The sequence below is a fragment of the Bidens hawaiensis genome, unplaced genomic scaffold (assembly GCF_021521415.1).
Source record: "Bidens hawaiensis isolate Kalapana, Puna unplaced genomic scaffold, B.hawaiensis_p1.1 tig00000512_1, whole genome shotgun sequence".
NCBI lineage: Eukaryota > Viridiplantae > Streptophyta > Magnoliopsida > Asterales > Asteraceae > Bidens > Bidens hawaiensis.
The window spans coordinates 4013015-4031394 of record NW_027491033.1 but is presented as its reverse complement, the minus strand read 5'-3'; positions in this window follow the sequence as shown (position 1 = coordinate 4031394).

Here is an 18380-nt window from a genome sequence, read left to right as displayed (position 1 = left end):
ACAATCAACGGAGAACGTAACCGTGTTCAGGTGAGTTTCTAGCCCCATTTATGTGTTACGTTTTCGGGGCTGTGTGCATACTCAATGTGATAGTTAATACACTTACCTTAAATGGTAAGTGTATGCCGTGTATGATATATGTGACAGATATGATTGATTGCATGACGGTACGTGAACGATCTTCGGATATTGCACGTACTGTCAGGATGTAAATAAAGATATTAATATTGTATGTAATGTGAGGATGATGTATAAACATTATGAATGGAAGCTTGTCGGTACGTGAACGATCTTCGGATATTGCACGTATCGTCAAGGGAAGTGATTAGCTCCTTACATGGATATTAAATAATAACTTATAGATAGTGTTCCTTATATGGATATATATAGAGTTCCTTCTATGGAAGGTATAATGTTCCTTCTATGGAAAGTATAGTGTTCCTTCTATGGAAAGTATAGTGTTCCTTCTATGGAAAGTATAGTGTTCCTTCTATGGAAAGTATAGTGTTCCTTCTATGGAAAGTATAGGGTTCCTTCTATGGAAAGTATAGGGTTCCTTCTATGGATAGTAAAGTGTTCCTTCTATGGAAAGTATACAGAGTGTTCCTCCTATGGAAATTCTATATAGTATGGTAATGGTAAAGGTTCTTTTAATAGATATTACGTGATGATCCTCCTATGGATATTTATACGAGGTTAAGGTAGAAATATGTGTCTTCGGATACGTTAAGAAATATATGAGAATAAAATTGTATGTTGCCTGATTAACTAGAACTCACTCAGCGTAGCTGACTTTTAGTATGCACGCAGGTGAGCTGATTATAGAGTTAGCATGAGGATGACACACGGCATGGATTGAACGGCTGGCATCTGAAGAAAGAAGTAAAGATGTTTTAAATATAAAGTTTTGTGTTATGGTATCAAAGAAAAGATTTAATGTTTTGTAACAAATGATTGATGTTTTATATTCCGCGAAAAGTTTTAATAAACTCTGATTTGAAGAACTGTGTTTATGAGTAAATCCGACGCTAAAGTAGGGTCACCGGGTTCGGGGCCTTACAGAATCCGCGGGCGCGCGTACATGGCGGCGGAAATCTGATACTTTCTGGATCTGCAATTTAAGAGTTAGATCTGCAATTTTAAACCTAAAATCCAGGTCTGTAATCTAGATCTAGATCTGTAAATCAGATCTAGATAGATCTGAAGCTCGGAGCAAATTTAAAACCATCACAGATCCGGAGACTTGACCATTCGAGTCCGGCAGTTTCTTTTCGCACAGATCTGGAAGCCTCTTTTAGATCTATGGATCTTTTTGAGCTTTAATAGAACAAGCCTTGAAGCCTTTTTCTGTAAACTTCCAGATCTGGGTTTTTCCTGGGAGAGATCTGACAGCCGAGATGAAGATCGAAGGGTAGTTCGTTGCCGTCCCACGGATGGCGCCAATGTCGAAGCATGAAATGAATCTGACCTGATCCATGACGATGTTTCCACGGATTTTCGAGATGAACGAGCCATGTCTTGATCTTCTTCTCCGGTTGCTTGAGACCTGCAATGGTTTTTCGGGGGTGTGGAGGTGACTGCTAAGAGATCTAAAAGATCTCTTGTTTACAGACACAAAAAAGTGGTGGTGGCTCTTATTGAGCATGACCCCTTAATAAGGAGGTGGAGACCTCCTTATATAGAGAGTCTCATGGCCACCATCATGGTACCCTAATGGGCCTAGCCCAGTTAGGGTTACCTCCACAAAACCCCCTCAGCCCAATAACATTGTATTAGTCCATATAATAAAATAAGCCAAACATAATAAATTTAGGGTCGTAAAACCGGGTTTAGTACCATACCCCTACACTTAATGTGTATAAGGATCAAGAAACCTAAGGTGTATAGCCCAAGTTGGTGGCTAAATTGGAAGCTTGGAATTGTTGGAATGAAGTTATTCATAACGGTGTTAAGTTTAATTTCTTCAAGCCTGCGTGATGTCCAGGGAATAAGAGTTTCCAAAAACCAAATTTTATTTAGCGAATTTGCATGTTTTTTTTTATTTGTATGTGGACGTGGTAGGGTTTAATATCAAAGTTTGTAACATTTTTAAAATTCGATTTGTTTGGAGTGAAAGACTTGAAAATTTTTACATATGTTCAAAATGTGGTTTTAATTTAGCGCCAAAAAGAAAAATCCTTTAAATGAAAGTCAAAATATCCTTTAAAAGGTATGACAGTGCGACTGTGGTGGTTAAACCATCGATTCATGTATACAGATGTGAAGTTGAAGACATGGTTTTGTTAAAGACAACATGATATTGACATGTGATGTGACCTGGTTGGTTGAAAATCAAGTTACATATAATGACTATTAACTTGGCACGGGATTTAGGGTGGACAATTTTCGAAGATCTGATTCTAAGACTTGGTGTTCTTGCGTGCATGGGGCTGCGTTAGGAGTTTTACCGCCCCTATACACCGCTACGGAGCAACATGTGGAGGGCAGCATGAGGGGATATGACATTTGGTTAACAAGACGGTATTGGGGGAAAGTGGGTCCAGGTGTTCACTCTTTCTCACACATAAACACATACACAATATCTATAATACGGTAACGGGATTTAAACCACAACGGAATTTTATGAAGGAATGCTTTAAATCCCCTTTTCCTGCGTAGCGATAACGTGCATGGATGGTAAAGCCTCTCCACAGCACACAACCTAATGGACAAATTGTTGACTTTGATTGGTCAAATGCACTTTTTTAGTCATTTTTCGTTTATCAAAAGACGTATCGATCAAAGGCAATGATTGAGGATATATATATATATATATATAAGTGTTCAAATAAGAATAAGGAGTTTTCTAAGAATGGTAGGAAACAATAAAATTTTGACATTTGGCATTACAAATTATGATGAAAGAACAATTCTAGGAAACTATGTCGGTTATAATGATGAAAGAGTAATTTTAGGAAACTATGTCGGTTATTGGTAATTTTAAATCTTAACCATTGATTAACATGATCTAATGACTTATGATTTATTCCTAGTCTTTCTAGGAAACTACTTATTTTTAAAATAACCCTCCCCTATACACACACACACACACACACACACACACACACACATATATATAGTGAAAATATCCAATACACTAATCCTTAACGTACATTAACGTACACGAATCCCGTTTTTCACGAATCAATCTGTCACACCCCGACCAAAGGCGGCGGAACATGCCGGGGCGTAACGTATTAATTGGACAGTAGCTCGAAAGACACTAATTAAAGTGACAATAATTATTTAATTCGTTAATAGCAAAACAAGTACACAAATTCAATCAACAGAACAACGGTTACATCATGTTTTGTATTTTTTTAATAATATCCTAAGGTAAAACTAAATTCTTCGATCTTGAACAATATAAATTACTTGTACCTGTAGCATGTATAAAAATAGAGTTTGTCAACACGAATGTTGGTGAGAATACATAAGTTTTAGTTGAGATACATATATAGATAAAAAAACCACAATTCATATGTAAATGATGAATATTACTGTTTCTATGAAAATGTAAACAACTAAATAGATGTGGATCCGTTCTCATTGATACGAAATCAATGTACTTGGGTAAATGTATGATCATACTAGATGAGGATGAGATACCAACCACCAAACATAAAATAAACAATTAACCACATAAAACATTATCATAGAGCATGCAATAATCACACATAAACATATATTTACCCAAACTATATATATAAATTTAAACAATTAAACCCTAAACTATATATATAAACTTAAACGAATGCGGGAATTAATAACGAGCGTCAGTATAATAAATGAGGCAAAAGAAAGAAAAAGAAAATAAACGGGTCGGGTTTCGGATTTGCAAAGTAACGAATGTTACACAATCCATGAAATCACATCCCAACGCTCGGAATCGTCAATACATATCCATTTAATCATTGGTTAACCGAAAAACAGTTTTGGATCGTTAATCGATCAATTTTTTACTTTTTTCACGAATACCGTTTTTTGAGTGTTTTCTGAGCGTTTAAGTTTGTGAGCGTTTTAGTTATTAAATGTTTTTTTGCATTTGAGCGTCTCGCGTACCTCTCGTACGTTAAGGCATTAGCGTACAGTAGCTCTACCCGTTGTATATATATATATATGGTGGAGTTATAATAAAAAGTGAAGTGTGTCTAAGAAATGTAAAAAGTAATTTGGTGCGTTAGATATGTTTTACATATTATATATATATATATATATATATATATATATATATGATTAAGTTCACGAGAGAAGTAATCTTAATGTGAGAAATATGAGAAGTTATTTCAACCAATCACAAATTTTTCTTTTCTTTTTTTTTATTTAAACCAAAGGGCATAATGGTAAAGAAAGACTTATTTTATTTTGGTAACTATTAATTTGTTATGAGGTTTTAATTTATTCTTTTATTGATATATTAAATTATTTAAATCTTAAAAAAGACTACAACAATTAAACAAAATGTTAACATGAAGCATTATTTAATCACGTCCAAATACTTGAAACAATAATATTTTATAGTTATTCCTTTATTTGTATAATATTTATTTGTCATTTAAATTTTGAAAACAATCATATAACATTATAGCTTGCTAATCTTCTTTCAATTTGATTTTATTTATATTTTTAATTAAATTAAATATTATCAAAATCTTGTTAGATAGAACTGCATTTCGTCAATACTAATAGAGGAGCTTCTTGATGCAATGCTTTTTTTGTACCATTTTGGCATTGCACCAAAGTTTGAGCATGTTTGATCTGTTAGGACTGTTTTGTGATGTATATACAAGTATATATTTAATGTAGTTGTGTCAAATTATGGTGATTTCCTAGTGTCTTTTCGTGTGGTTGTAGTCTTAAGATCCCCCCCCCCCCGGGCGCGGGTAGTGGGGAGTTTTGGACACCCAAAAATCCCTAGAGCATCCGGGAACGCCGACCCCAACACGTTTTGGGCTTCAATTCCTCTTTCTAGCATTTTGTACAAAACGTCTAAAAATCAATGGTGGGGTCATGCAAATGGTGGACCAATAGAATTAAAAGATGGGGCACTTCTCCCTCCTCACACTACACTTAGTCTAAGGGGTGTTTATTAGTTTATAAAAGAGCTTCCTGGCCTCTTATGCCTGCGCAGCGCAGACCACGAACAGACATTGAGACTTGCAGACTGTTTGTTTTTCGGAAGACAATTCATTAAAAAAGGTCTGCGCGCCCTCTTCTTCGCACAGACATTGACCACTCACTTTTCACCTCTTCTAAACTCTTTCACTGCTTCACATAAACATCATACATTTATCTCCCCACAACCCTAGCCCCCATATCTCCCACCTATTCCTGTCACCCCTCTCCCCACCTCTGGCGCCGCCCTCCACTGTCAATTTGGAAAATTGGAAATTTTGGGATTAAGAAGGCATGAAATGGGGATTACCATTAAGGATCTTTATTTCCATTTTCAACATTTGATGCAAAATTACAACATTATTCTTTTTTGTTTAAAAGCATTAAAATCAGACCATCAATAATTACAACAATGCCATAAGGGGGGAGGGGGTGGTTCCAAATTGTAACATCCCAAAATTTCAAAGTAATATTAATTATATTATTAAATATTAGTGGGAAAATAATAAGATTAAGTAGGGGTTAATACGATTCGGGCTTGTGTTGGGCTAAGTAATATGAGTAATGGACTTGGGTGAAAATAGAAGGAAGATAGACCATGGGCTCAAGCCCATGACCCATCATATAAATACCTTCATTATGCCTAAATCATTCATTTACACATATTTCAAACACCACCCAAAACACACACTTAGCTCTCTCTCATCCTACTCTCTATCTCTCTCTAAGCCGAAACCAAGAAGAAGAAGAAGGAGAATCGGTTCCCGACCCGAGGTAATGATAATATGATATTGTAGAGATCCAAACCCATTAGATTTAGTGACGAAACGACGAGCCGACACCATTAAACCGTTAAAGTCACGAGATCCGGGTGGAATCGGGTATAAACCGAACCTAAGATGAGTTTAGGGTTCACCCTAGCTCAGATCTGGATCGAACGGGACGAAAAACGGTGAAAACGGTGGTGAAACGAGCGAGATCTCGCTTTTCCGGCGAGATCCCGTTTTTCTGGCAACGGCGGCGCCGGAGGTTGTGTCACATCAGATGTGACGTCTGACTTCTGACGTCTGACAAAACCCTAACCCTAATTCGTTACGGAAATGTAACGAATTAGCGGTAATTCGTTATATAAAGGATAATCAGTTCGTTATGGCAATTCGTTAGGGTGGGATGATGAATTAGAAACAGATCGCTAAGTAATTCGTTAAGGATAAATAACGAATTAGGCTAGAGAACTGAGATAACGAATCAGAATGACGAACCAGACTAACGAATTAAGCTAACGAATCAGGACAGCGAAGCGGATAACGAATTAGAGTGTGATATGATAACGAATTATGCTTAATTCGTTATAGAAAATGTGATGGCGAATAAAATAATAATTTAAAATCAGGACAGCTCGACCCTATCCAGGGGCTCTGCCCCTTGGACCCTGCTAGGGGCTGCCGCCACTAGACCCCGCTGCCAGGGGCGCTGCCCCCGGACCCCCGTTCGTTGAGGGTAATAATTAAACTAGAAACGCGATATGGAGAGTGATTGTAATAAATGCGAGTAATTTTTATACAGTTATATGTGCACAGCCAAAGAAATGAGTAACCATTAACGGAAGAAGTAACCGAGTTCAGGTGAGTTTCTAGCCCCATTCCTTGTTACGTTTTCGAGGCTTTGTGCATACTCGATGTGATAGTTAATACACTTACCTTAATTGGTAAGTGTATGCCATGTATGATTTATATGTTATCTATATATGTCTTGAATGAGAATGAAAGTTTGTCGGTACGTGAACGATCTTCGGATATTGCACGTACTGTCAGGTTAATAAAATAGATATGAATATTGTATGTAATGAAAAGATGAGGAATTGTCGGTACGTGAACGATCTTCGGATATTGCACGTGCTGTCAGGTTATAAATATAGATTTGAATGTTGTATGTAATGTAAAGATGATTGCTTGTCGGTACGTGAACGATCTTCGGATATTGCATGTATTGCCAAGAATAATGATTGTCTCATTATATGGATATTAAATAATAAATTATGTACAGAGTTCCTTCTACGGATAATATATATAGAGTGTTCCTTTTATGGAAAGCATAGTGTTCCTTTAATGGAAAGTACAATGTTTCTTTAATGGAAAGCGTAGTGTTCCTTTAATGGAAAGCATAGTGCTCATTCTATGGAAATATATAGGATGTTCCTTCTATGGAAGTATATAGAGCGTCCTTCTATGGAATATATATAGCATGGGCAATATCCATGGTTCTTTTAAAAGATATTACGTGACGTTCCTCTTATGGATATTTATACAAGGTTAAGATATGTGTGTATGTATGATATGTGTATGTATTGGATGTCACCTGATTAACTAGAACTCACTCAGCGTAGCTGACTTTTAGTATGCACGCAGGTGATCAGACTAAAGAGTTAAGCATGAGGATGGCACATGGCATGGATTGAACAGCTGACATTTGTAGATGAAAGAAATAGTGTTTTAAATATGATGTTTATTGTCATGGTTTTAAAGAAAAGATTTAATGTATTGTAATGAATGATTTAAGTTAACGTTTCCGCGAAAGTTTTATTTAACTCTGATTTGTAAGAACTTTGTTTATGAGTAAATCCAACTTCCAAAGTAGGGCTACCGGGAACGGGGCCTTACACAAATCCATCACCCACCACACCCAATGGTATGGTGATACCTCATCCCATCACATTCCATCACTAGTGATGGAATTTAGTGGGGGGTGGTGTTAGGGTGATGGATTTTGATATACATACATATATATATATATATCACTACAAAAAAATGCCATAGAGTGACACACAAAAAGTGCTACTAAAAACAAAAAAGTTTCACTAAAGACTCCTATAATTATGTGTGGCACACAAATAAAGTGTCACTAGAAGCGGTGACGTTAAAGCCTTTTAGTGACATTTTTTCAATTTGCCGCACAAAGTTTTTATAGTTTTAGTGGCACAATTTTTGTGCCTTTAAAGGTAATCCTAGTTGCATATCTATGTTGGTTTTAGTGGCACCTTTTTGTTTGCTACAATCTAAAAATAAAAAAAACTTCTGTGACACAAATTTTGTATCGGTAAAAATTGTTTTTATTTATATATATATATATATTATTTTTAGTGGCACATAACTTTAACCAATGATTACAATATAAAATATAAAATAAAAGTTCAACAAACTTGTTAGTGTAAAATCATAATATTGTAACTTCAATAATAAGTTTAATCCGAAACATATTTCACATGTTAGAAATAATGGTAGAATAACATATTCCAAACTACAAATGTTTACACTAGTCTACTCGTTCTTTTGTGTGAGAGTTCCATTTTCATTAAACTTAGCTTCAAATCTTCTCATGATATCTATCCTGCCATCATCAACCATATAAATAAGCATTAGTATTGATTCAAAGAAATATAGGTGTTGTTTGTTTTTCCTCAGAAGCACTTCTCAACCTCTTTTGTCTGCACTGAGAAGAGGGCGCGCAGACGTTGGGCTCTGCAGTGTGTTTGTTTTTACGAAGACGTTTCATTAAAAAACGTCTGCGCGCCCTCTTCTCCTAGAAGTGATGACATTGTTACTTCTCACATCTTCTACCCCATTTGTTCTCACCTCTTCTGACTCCAAAAAACATCAGAACTCCCAAACCCTATTATTCATATCCTCTCCACTTCTTCTACATCTCACTCCCAAACCCTAATCCTAACCTTCTTCTCCTCTCCAACTCCTCCTCCACTCCTCCATCGCCACCGCCACCGCCACCGCCACCGCTGTCGGCCTCCACCCCTCCACCCACCTCCGGTGTCGCCCTCCACCCCCACTTTCTTCCCGTCACCCCTCTCCTTACCTGCGGCGCCGTCCTCCACTCCCAACTCCAGCGAAGATTCGGGCGAACCCAGATGGGGATTCGGGTTGCTGATCGATTAATGGAGTTGGGCGTTAAAGATCCATCGACGTATATACTTTTATGTAACACGTATCCAAGTGTGTTTATGTGGGAAAATGTGGCAAAAGTTATGAAATTGATGGCTGCTGGTTATGTGAAGAAGGAACCAAGTTACAGTTGTGTTTATTTAGGGAAAGAAAGTGAGGTCTTTTGTGCAGGTGAAACAGGTCACCGGATGAATTTTAATAAGTTTGATTATCATTAGTTTGTTTGGTTTGGTTTGTTTATGAATAATTTGTTTATATTGGTTTTGTTAAGAATTTTAATAGGTTTGATTACTATTAGTTTGTTCGGTTCGGGATGTTTAAAAATTTCTGTTTAATTTTATAAGTCTGCAGACGTTAAAACAAACAATCTTTTTCTTACAGACTGCAGAGGTTTGGTCCACCTCTTCTGCTACAGATGCTTGCAGATGTGGTCCGCAGACTGCAGACGTTTTACCTCTTAAAAAACAAACAGCACCATAGTAGTTCTTAGTTTTATGAAGCTCATTGCTCTTGATTCAAAATAAAGACATATATAAGAAAATAGCCCCAACGCTTAACAATTAGGCAAAAAAACAACATATAATATGAGGCTATTTATTATGTTTTGTTGCATTTGAAGTTGATGGTACCTTTTGGGAGACATTTGGAGCAACCACTCGGTGCAGCTTCGTTAGATTAGCAACTTTATTCATGGGCATTGGTGAAACATATTGTCGATGGTATTGCTATATCAAAATTATTTTCATTAAAAACCATGTGTATATAAAATAAAATGAATAAAGTTTTTAGAACCAAATTACCTTACCTTTTTGGATAAAACACTTCCAGCAAATTGTTGGTAATCTTCCTTCATTTCTATCACTTGGATATGGTAATCTTTCTAACTTTCTATCACTTGGATCTGGAATAAAGTCTACATCCCCTGCATGAGTCTTCTGTTTCATTGTTTTTGGATCAAAAACTCGTTATCTGCTCCATTTAAATTTTAAGAATTATTGTTATTTTTTGTCATTGGACCTAATCACAGTCAAAAGGTAACCAATGAGGATGGTCAAATTAGCTTATGAGCACTTAAAAATGACACATTTGGAAATAAAAGACCAGTAACTAATATATTTACATACTGAACTAATATTGCAAAGCTTTATAGATTGACAAGTCATGATCGGATTAATGATATAGAACTGATGACGCAGAAACAAAACCAATGGAACTGTTGATGCAACACATGTTCAATACTAATAAAACTGATGATGTATATGAATTGTTAAAATAAAAGGTAATGGTCGAAACTATATCAAATTAATCAATTAATGACTGTATAAAATAAGGGTGTTGAACAACAGTTGAAACTACATGAACCGTCCAAATCAAAGCAAGTCGGCCCGTTTGAGATTTATGCAGTTTGACGGTTTAAGGAGGCAGACTTTTTTTTATTACTGTTGGAACATGCATGCATAGCCCATGTAGGGTTGGTCAAAAAGCTCGTACTGACTCATAGCTCAATTTGTAAGCGTGTCGAGTCCGAGCAAATGTTAACAATCAAAATGTGTGGATCTTGAAGTTACAATGTATCTGTTGTTCTCAATGCAATTAACATGAGAGAGAGAGAGAGAGAGAGAAAGAGATGTAAGAATGAACAGAACTATCTAAGATATGTTTGTGTATTTTAAATTATCAAATAGCAAATCGGATTAAATTACTACCAACCACATAGTTGCAAGTTCAATGAATCGATCTGGAAGTATAGCAGAACCAACTATCCTATAGATTACCCGAACCACTTTTCTATACTAGTTTCAAATTGCAAACCTAAACATATCATGATAAAACCCAACAATAATACTACTAGGGATACACTAACTAGGGGTGTTCAGTATACGAATGAGGAGAAGAAAACTAACAATTATCAAATAATTTGAAGAATTTGCATTAGTACCTTGCATTTTACTAGTATGGTGACTTTGGCTTTCATAAGCATCATGGTCTTCAACATCGTCTTCACCATGGTCTCTTCAACGGATTCCCTGAAGTCGGTAGAAGTGATATGTAGCCCCGACGCCTAACCATACTGTAATCAACCAAATTAAATATGATCAAAATGTTGTTTGTGAGAGTGAACCTTAGAATGGGTCCTATCAATTATATAGACTCAACAGACAATTTTCCATCTCCGATAAAAAGTATTGATAATAACATGAAGAAAAAAAAATGTTGTATGTGGGATTGAACCTAAGAATATAACTGATCAGATTGATGTATGCTTATGCTTGCATAACATGAATCTTGCCTTCAAAATATAGCACATTTAATTTACTTATGAGTATAAACTACACAGAAATGAATGCAAAAGAGAAGCATCAGCATACAGCGAAAACTTACTACTGATAAACTCGCTACTCATACAATTAAAGCATCTAAATGGTATTAGAAGCCACATAATTCAAAGGCACAAGAAGAAAGACAACAAAAATAGAAGAAAGTAAAAATGCTAGTATGCTACTACAACCTAATAAGTAAATAGCGTAGTAAATTTTTTTTTGCTATTTAATTGTAGACGGTGTATTAAAATTGCTTAATATCATAAATCAGTAGTAAGATATTTTTTGCACAATAATTTGAACCCCAAATGTATGCTTTCAACTATCAAGGTTTATCGAGAGAAGTTGATTTGTTCCAACAACTATAATGCATAGGATCATAAGAAGCTCATTGTTCTATAGATGAATGCTTTCAAGTTTGTTTTTTTGTTGTTTATATTGCTTTTATTAATATAACATACTGTTCAGCAATTATAAGGCTTGCGGTAAGTAATATAATAAATAATTATAATTTGGTATTGGTATTACATATTAGTCTACACACTGTCCGCATTCATTGTATCTAGTTAGTTAGAATTATTTATGGATTATGATTGTAAATTGATTTGTATCTATCTCTTCCTTATGTGTATCGACCCTATTTAAAGGGATTTGGGGGTGTTGGAAAAGAGGTATAATTAGCTTGTTGGGCCTGCTTTCCATGACCAAGATTTGGAGATGGCCACCCTTGGTTATGAGGTAGCGACGGGTATGGGGTGGGGGGGTATGGACCAGTTTGCATGAGATGAGTTTGCATGAGGTGGCCATGGGGTGTACCCATACTGTTGACTGTGGGTTCGTCCCCGACCCCGTTGGGAGTTTCTGCCCCCGCGACCCCACGGTTATGGTAGCTACGACCCCCGCGACCCCCGCGGTATGATTGTTGGTTCCTTGAATCTTGCCGGTTTTCTGAAGGTTCGGCCGTGGCGGCCAAAACTGCCGATGAGTTTCCGACGGCATTTTGATTTTTGATACGCATCTCCTCGTGGTGAAGCAGGGTGCACGCGTCATCCCACGACGGTGCGAGCTGGTGAATGAGAGCTCCGGCTACGGCATACTCCGGAGGTAGACCTTGCACTAGTTGTGTTACCAATCGCGGTTTATCAACAGGTTGCCCGACGTCGGTTAATTGGCTTGCAATTTCTTTCAACTTTTGTAGGTAGTCGGGAAGGGACGAACATGACCCGAGAGTCAAGTTAGAGAACTGTTGATTCAAGGTACCGGCACGTGCGCTCTTGTTGTTGAGGAAAATATTCTCCAGTTTAACCCAGATTTCCCGAGCGGTTGTCTTGAGTTCAAGCACGCGGTCGAGGTATTGTTTTGAGAGCGTGCTATAGATCCATTGAAGGACGAGCGTGTCAATCTCCTTCCACTCGTCGAAACCCTCGCTGTTTTCCGTCGGCTTTTCCGTTTCGTCAATATGGTCGACTACTTTGTAGGCAATGGCATGAAGCATGACCATTTTTGTCCATTGAGAATAGGTGATGGACGAACCGTTAAGTGTACGGATCTTGGAGTTAATGTTTGTAACAGAGTAGGCTGGGTGTAACGTGGGCTTGAGATCCGTCGAGGAAGCCGTAGCCTCCTTATTAGTCATTTGGGTGGTGGATGGTGGCGGCCGAAAAAAAAACAAGAGGGTAGGGTAGGGTAGGGTTTTAGGGAACGATATTTGGCTGTGATACCATGTTATTTTTTGATAATTGATGATCATTCTCATTAACCAAATCCCTTTAAATAGGGTCGATACACATAAGGAAGAGATAGATACAAATCAATTTACAATCATAATCCATAAACAATTCTAACTAACTAGATACAATGAATGTGGACACTCGTGAATTAGTGGCATTAAAGCTAGATGCTATTAAAAATGTGTTAAATTTCACTATAATTGTTTGCAAGATAATATGACACACGCAAAGTGCCATTAATTACCTGAATTTTATGACACAAATATTAAATGCCACTAAAAGTGTGTGCCAAGAAAATATGGTATATAGAAAGTGTCAATAAAGCATATATTTAAGTGATACAAATGCTAAATGCCACTGAAAGTATATGTCAAGCAAATGTGGCACACACAAAGTGCCACTAAAACCTAAAATAGTGGCACAAAAGCATAATGCCATAAAAAACATGTGCCACTAAATGACATTTTATTTGTAGTGTATATATATATATATATAGGTTTGTGTGTATGTGTTGGGTTTTGTGAGAATATCACCGCGTGATGGCCTTCACGCTAACCCTCTTATCACGTGTGATGAGAGGGCCGGCGGCGGTGTTTGCCAAGCCATCACGCGTGATGGTTGGCTATCTAGCTCCACCCCGTCCCCCTAATAAATGTAGTCCATAGATCAATCATAATCAATGGTTGTAATTCACTTTTCGTACTTCTCGCATTAAAATGACTTCTCCCTTGAACCACCCCCTATATATATAAAACAAATCCTATTTTTTGGTATAATAGACATCATGTATCTATGTTAACCTCTGATTTTGTTCAAGTGATTTTGCATCTTGAATAGTTTAGTCCAACATGTTCATTAATTTGTAGAACCTATTATAATGTTCATAATATATATATATATATAGGGTGAGGTTAAAATAAAAAGTGAAGTGTGTCTAAGAAGTGTAAGAAGTAATATGGTGCATTAGATATGTAGATCTGACGGTGGATATAGAAAGTGTGTTTATTGTGCGGTGTGTTTTATTAGATATAATGGTGAAAACACAATTTCTATACTTTTTAGGAAAAATGTACGTTTTATTTTAACATTTCTTTCTCTCTCTCTCTCTCTATATATATATATATATATATGTAGGGGATGGATTTTGCGAGAAGTGATATTATAGCGAGAAGTGCGAGAAGTAGATCTTAACCATTGATTATGTTTAATCAAGGGTACACAATAGAAGTGGCAAAGTGGTAATTACAAGGACAGAAAATTAATATGTTTTCATTGGAAAGGGTATGTGTGTCTTTTGGTTTTAGGATAATTAAATCAGATCTCCATCCATTCGGCCGTTCCCCCTTTTTTATGCTTTAATAATAAATTAACAAAGGATGGCATGCCAAAATCATCTTGCTATGAATTATTATTCACAAAATCTTCAATTTGTAATAGTTTGTATCACGCGCTAGGTTACAAGGTAGGGTTGGTCGACACTATCAACTGTCATTCGTGTATTGCAAAATTGGGGATTTCGACTTTTATGAATCAAGGTATCTCGACTTTTCTATGTTGTTTTAACCTATATCTCACATCATCTTAGATAAAATAGTTACATTCATTCATTATTATTCATTGTGTTTATTTATGAAGGGACGATTGTTTAAACAAAAATAGGGTTTATATATATATGAAATCGATTTTGGTGCTTCTTGTGTATGTGGTTTGTTTATTGTGTATGCTTATTTAGATAATGTGTAGATTTTTTTGTGTGTAGTCTTGTTACTTGTGTAGGGGTGTATGCAGTTATAATATGTGTAGGGTTAACTGGCTTGTTGTGTAAGTATTTTGTTATAGTGCAGGGGCGATTGTGGTTGTTGTGTATGCAGGCTGTCTACTGTGTAGGTTTACTAATTATTGTGTATGTGGTTTGTTTATTGTGTATTCTTATTTAGGCAATGTCTATATTATTTTTGTGTAGGCTTGTTGCATGTGTAGGGGTGTGGGCAATTTGTGTTATGTGTAGGGTTAATGAGGATGTTCTGTAACTCTGTAAGTAACTTGTTACCCTGTAGGGGCGACTATGGTATTGTGTATGCATGTTGTTTGTTGTGTAGGTTCACTAGGCTACTTGTTTACGTGTTTTGTTTGTTGTGTATGCTCATTTAGGCAATGGGTAGATTGTTTATTGTGTAGGCTTTTTGCTTGTGTAGGGTGTATGTAGTTTGTTTTCTGTTTAGAGTTAATGGGTTGATCAGAAAGTAATTTGTTATTATGTAGGGGCCAATGATTGTTGTGTATACATGTTGTTAATTGTGTATATTTACTAAGATTTTTGTGTATCTGGGTTGTTAATTGTTTATGCTTATTTTGGTCATATGTAGATTGTTTTCTGTGAAGGTTAGTTGTATGATGTTAGGCTCAAAACTTTTAGTATGATCTATGTAGACTTATTTGAAGGTTTTTGTTTGGTTTTGGAGTAAAATATTATGTTGCTATATAGTTATGAAATAGTGAATTGTTGTGTATGTGTTTTGTTCACTATAGAGGGTTTTATTTAATATTTTAGTGATACGTCACCAACTGGTAATACTCCTAAATTTACATATTTGTTAAGTAGTTTATTTCATTCGCTATATAACCGATTGAAAATATATTGTGTAATTTTGTGAAGAGGGACTATTTTGTGAGTTACTAAGGACTGTTGATCATTTGAAAGGCTGATGCATTGTGTTTGTTAACACCAAAATGGTTAAAATTAAAATGTGGAACATAAGATAATGATGCAAAGTCTAGAAAGATAAATTTGGATTGTAGGAATATTATGCTCTATGTAGGTTTATGTTTCGTCAGAGTTTATGTTTTTTTTAAGAAGGTTCTTTGATGTTTGATATTGAAAAAATAAATAGAAAGCTAGTTTTGGATTATTATTAATTTGTTTTTTATTTTGTTTTTTTAAACAGGCCGAGAGATATTTGGCTTTTAAAGACTTCACAGTCTCAAGAGAGTTTTGGTTGATAAAAAACAATATTAAGCACACACCAAATTGTGATGTGACTAGAATGACATTAAAAAACATGTGGCGTTTACCAAAATCTGTGGCCATGATTCTGTTATCAAAAATAAATACAAAGAAATCACATATTAGGGGGGCTCTAAGTTCGGATTGAAGGTTTGGTTGATCAAGGAATAGTAGGATAAATGGCGTACTTTATTTTATGGTTTTTACCTGATTTTAACCATTCTGTTTGTTTAAGAAATCTTGTGTATATAGAATCAATAGTTTGTTGTGTAGGGAGTAATTATTATTTTTTTATGAATTACTTATATTTTTTATGGTATCTTATTGTTGACTGTTATGCATGTGACTATTTATTATGTAGGTACAATAGTTTGTTGTGTAACGATTAGTTATGATAGTGTGTATGGATTATTTATTGATCCACTAGTTTAGGTATATAGAAGAAAAGGAAACATGTTTTCATCTTACATGATGTATATAGGTTTGTTATAGATTTTCATTAATGGGTGCAAACAGAATAAACGAAATTGATTTTTTACGATCAAATATATTGATTGAATAGAAATAAAGTACATAATAGAATCAAATAATTTGGGTTTAAATGAATTAAAAAAAAAGAAGGTTGGTTGGAATTCGATGCAGCCTACCATTAAAAAAAAAAAAAGTTATTCAAAAGAGAATCAGATGCAATCTATTCATACTTTGGAAAAATATAAGTGACAAATAATAGTGCTAAAAGTTAGAATGTAACTTACCCCAAATTATAGTTACTTACTAACAATATAAACAATCACTTTTTACTAAGATGCCCTTAAAATAAAATAATTCAAAAAGAAAAAAATAAATTGTGATTGGATAGATTTATTTCTCGCATTTCTTGCTCTAAAAATACTTCTGAAATGATCCAATACCTATATATATATATATGGAAAAATGCATCTAAGCTTAGATTCGAAACCTTCAAAACTACGTCGTTTTGATTAATATTACGTTAAAGCTAAATTCATTTTAGGTCAAATTTCTTTAAATAGATTCAATGAAAATCCCCACTCATTGCTTTTTAGTTGTGATATTTAATTCGTAAATTCTTTAATATGTATTATGAAATCAATTCAATAATTAGCTAGCCAACATTTAGATCAGAATCACACTTAATACTTGAATTCCTCACAAATACCTAGTTTTAGTTTTGCATTTAACCTATAAATTTTTTTCAACATATAAGTCAAATAAAAAAAATTCTGAACAAACTAAAATAATTTCATCGTACATTATCATATTTCATAAAGGTGTACAACATAATTTTGAATCTCTCTTTGGGTGGTTTCGTAAAGAATTTGAAGAAAAAAAGGGAAAGAGTAAAATTAAGGAATAGTTTGTTGTTACTAAATTTAAAGAAATAAAATAGTTTTAGTCTAAAATTAATCAAAACGACGTAGTTTTGAAGGTTTCGTATCTAAACTTAGATGTGTGACAACTCCATATTCACTCCCCCCCTCACACACACACATATATATATAGGGTAAGGATCCTAAAAGAACCCTTTGCAAATTGAGAACTTTGAGAACCACACTACAAAAAAATGGGCTTAAGGCAACCTTAATTTTACAATAAAAGCTGCATTAGGTGAAGTTGCATTAGATATAGTGCAACCTTTTTGTTAGATAGCGCAACTGTTTTTTTTCAAATGCAACACTTTTAAAGGGTTGCATTTGAAAGAAATAGTTGCATTATCTAACAAAAAGGTTGCATTAGGTCTAATGCAACTTCACATAATGCAGCTTTTTTTGTGAAATAAAGGTTGCCTTAGGTCAATTTTTTTGTAGTGCCATTTTGGACCATTAAAAACACATTTAAAAAAAATCATAAAATAAAAAATAATTAAAATTTTTAAAAAAGTAAAAAAACCAAAATTCTTATATTTCATTTCGGTTTCATTCAAAAAATAAAAATAAAAAAAATGTCGTATTATACACATATGTATAATTTTATATAATTTTTAGTTACGTAATATACACATATGTACAGTATCATTTATCTTAAATTATACACATGTGTACAAAAAAACATGTAAATGTACATATAGTATATATTATACATATGTGTATATAATTTAGCTAAACCGAGTTTTTTTTAATGAAACCGGGATGATAAAATATAAATTTTGGTTTTTTTTACTTTTTTGATTTTTGTGTTTTTTTTAATTTTTTTTTATTTT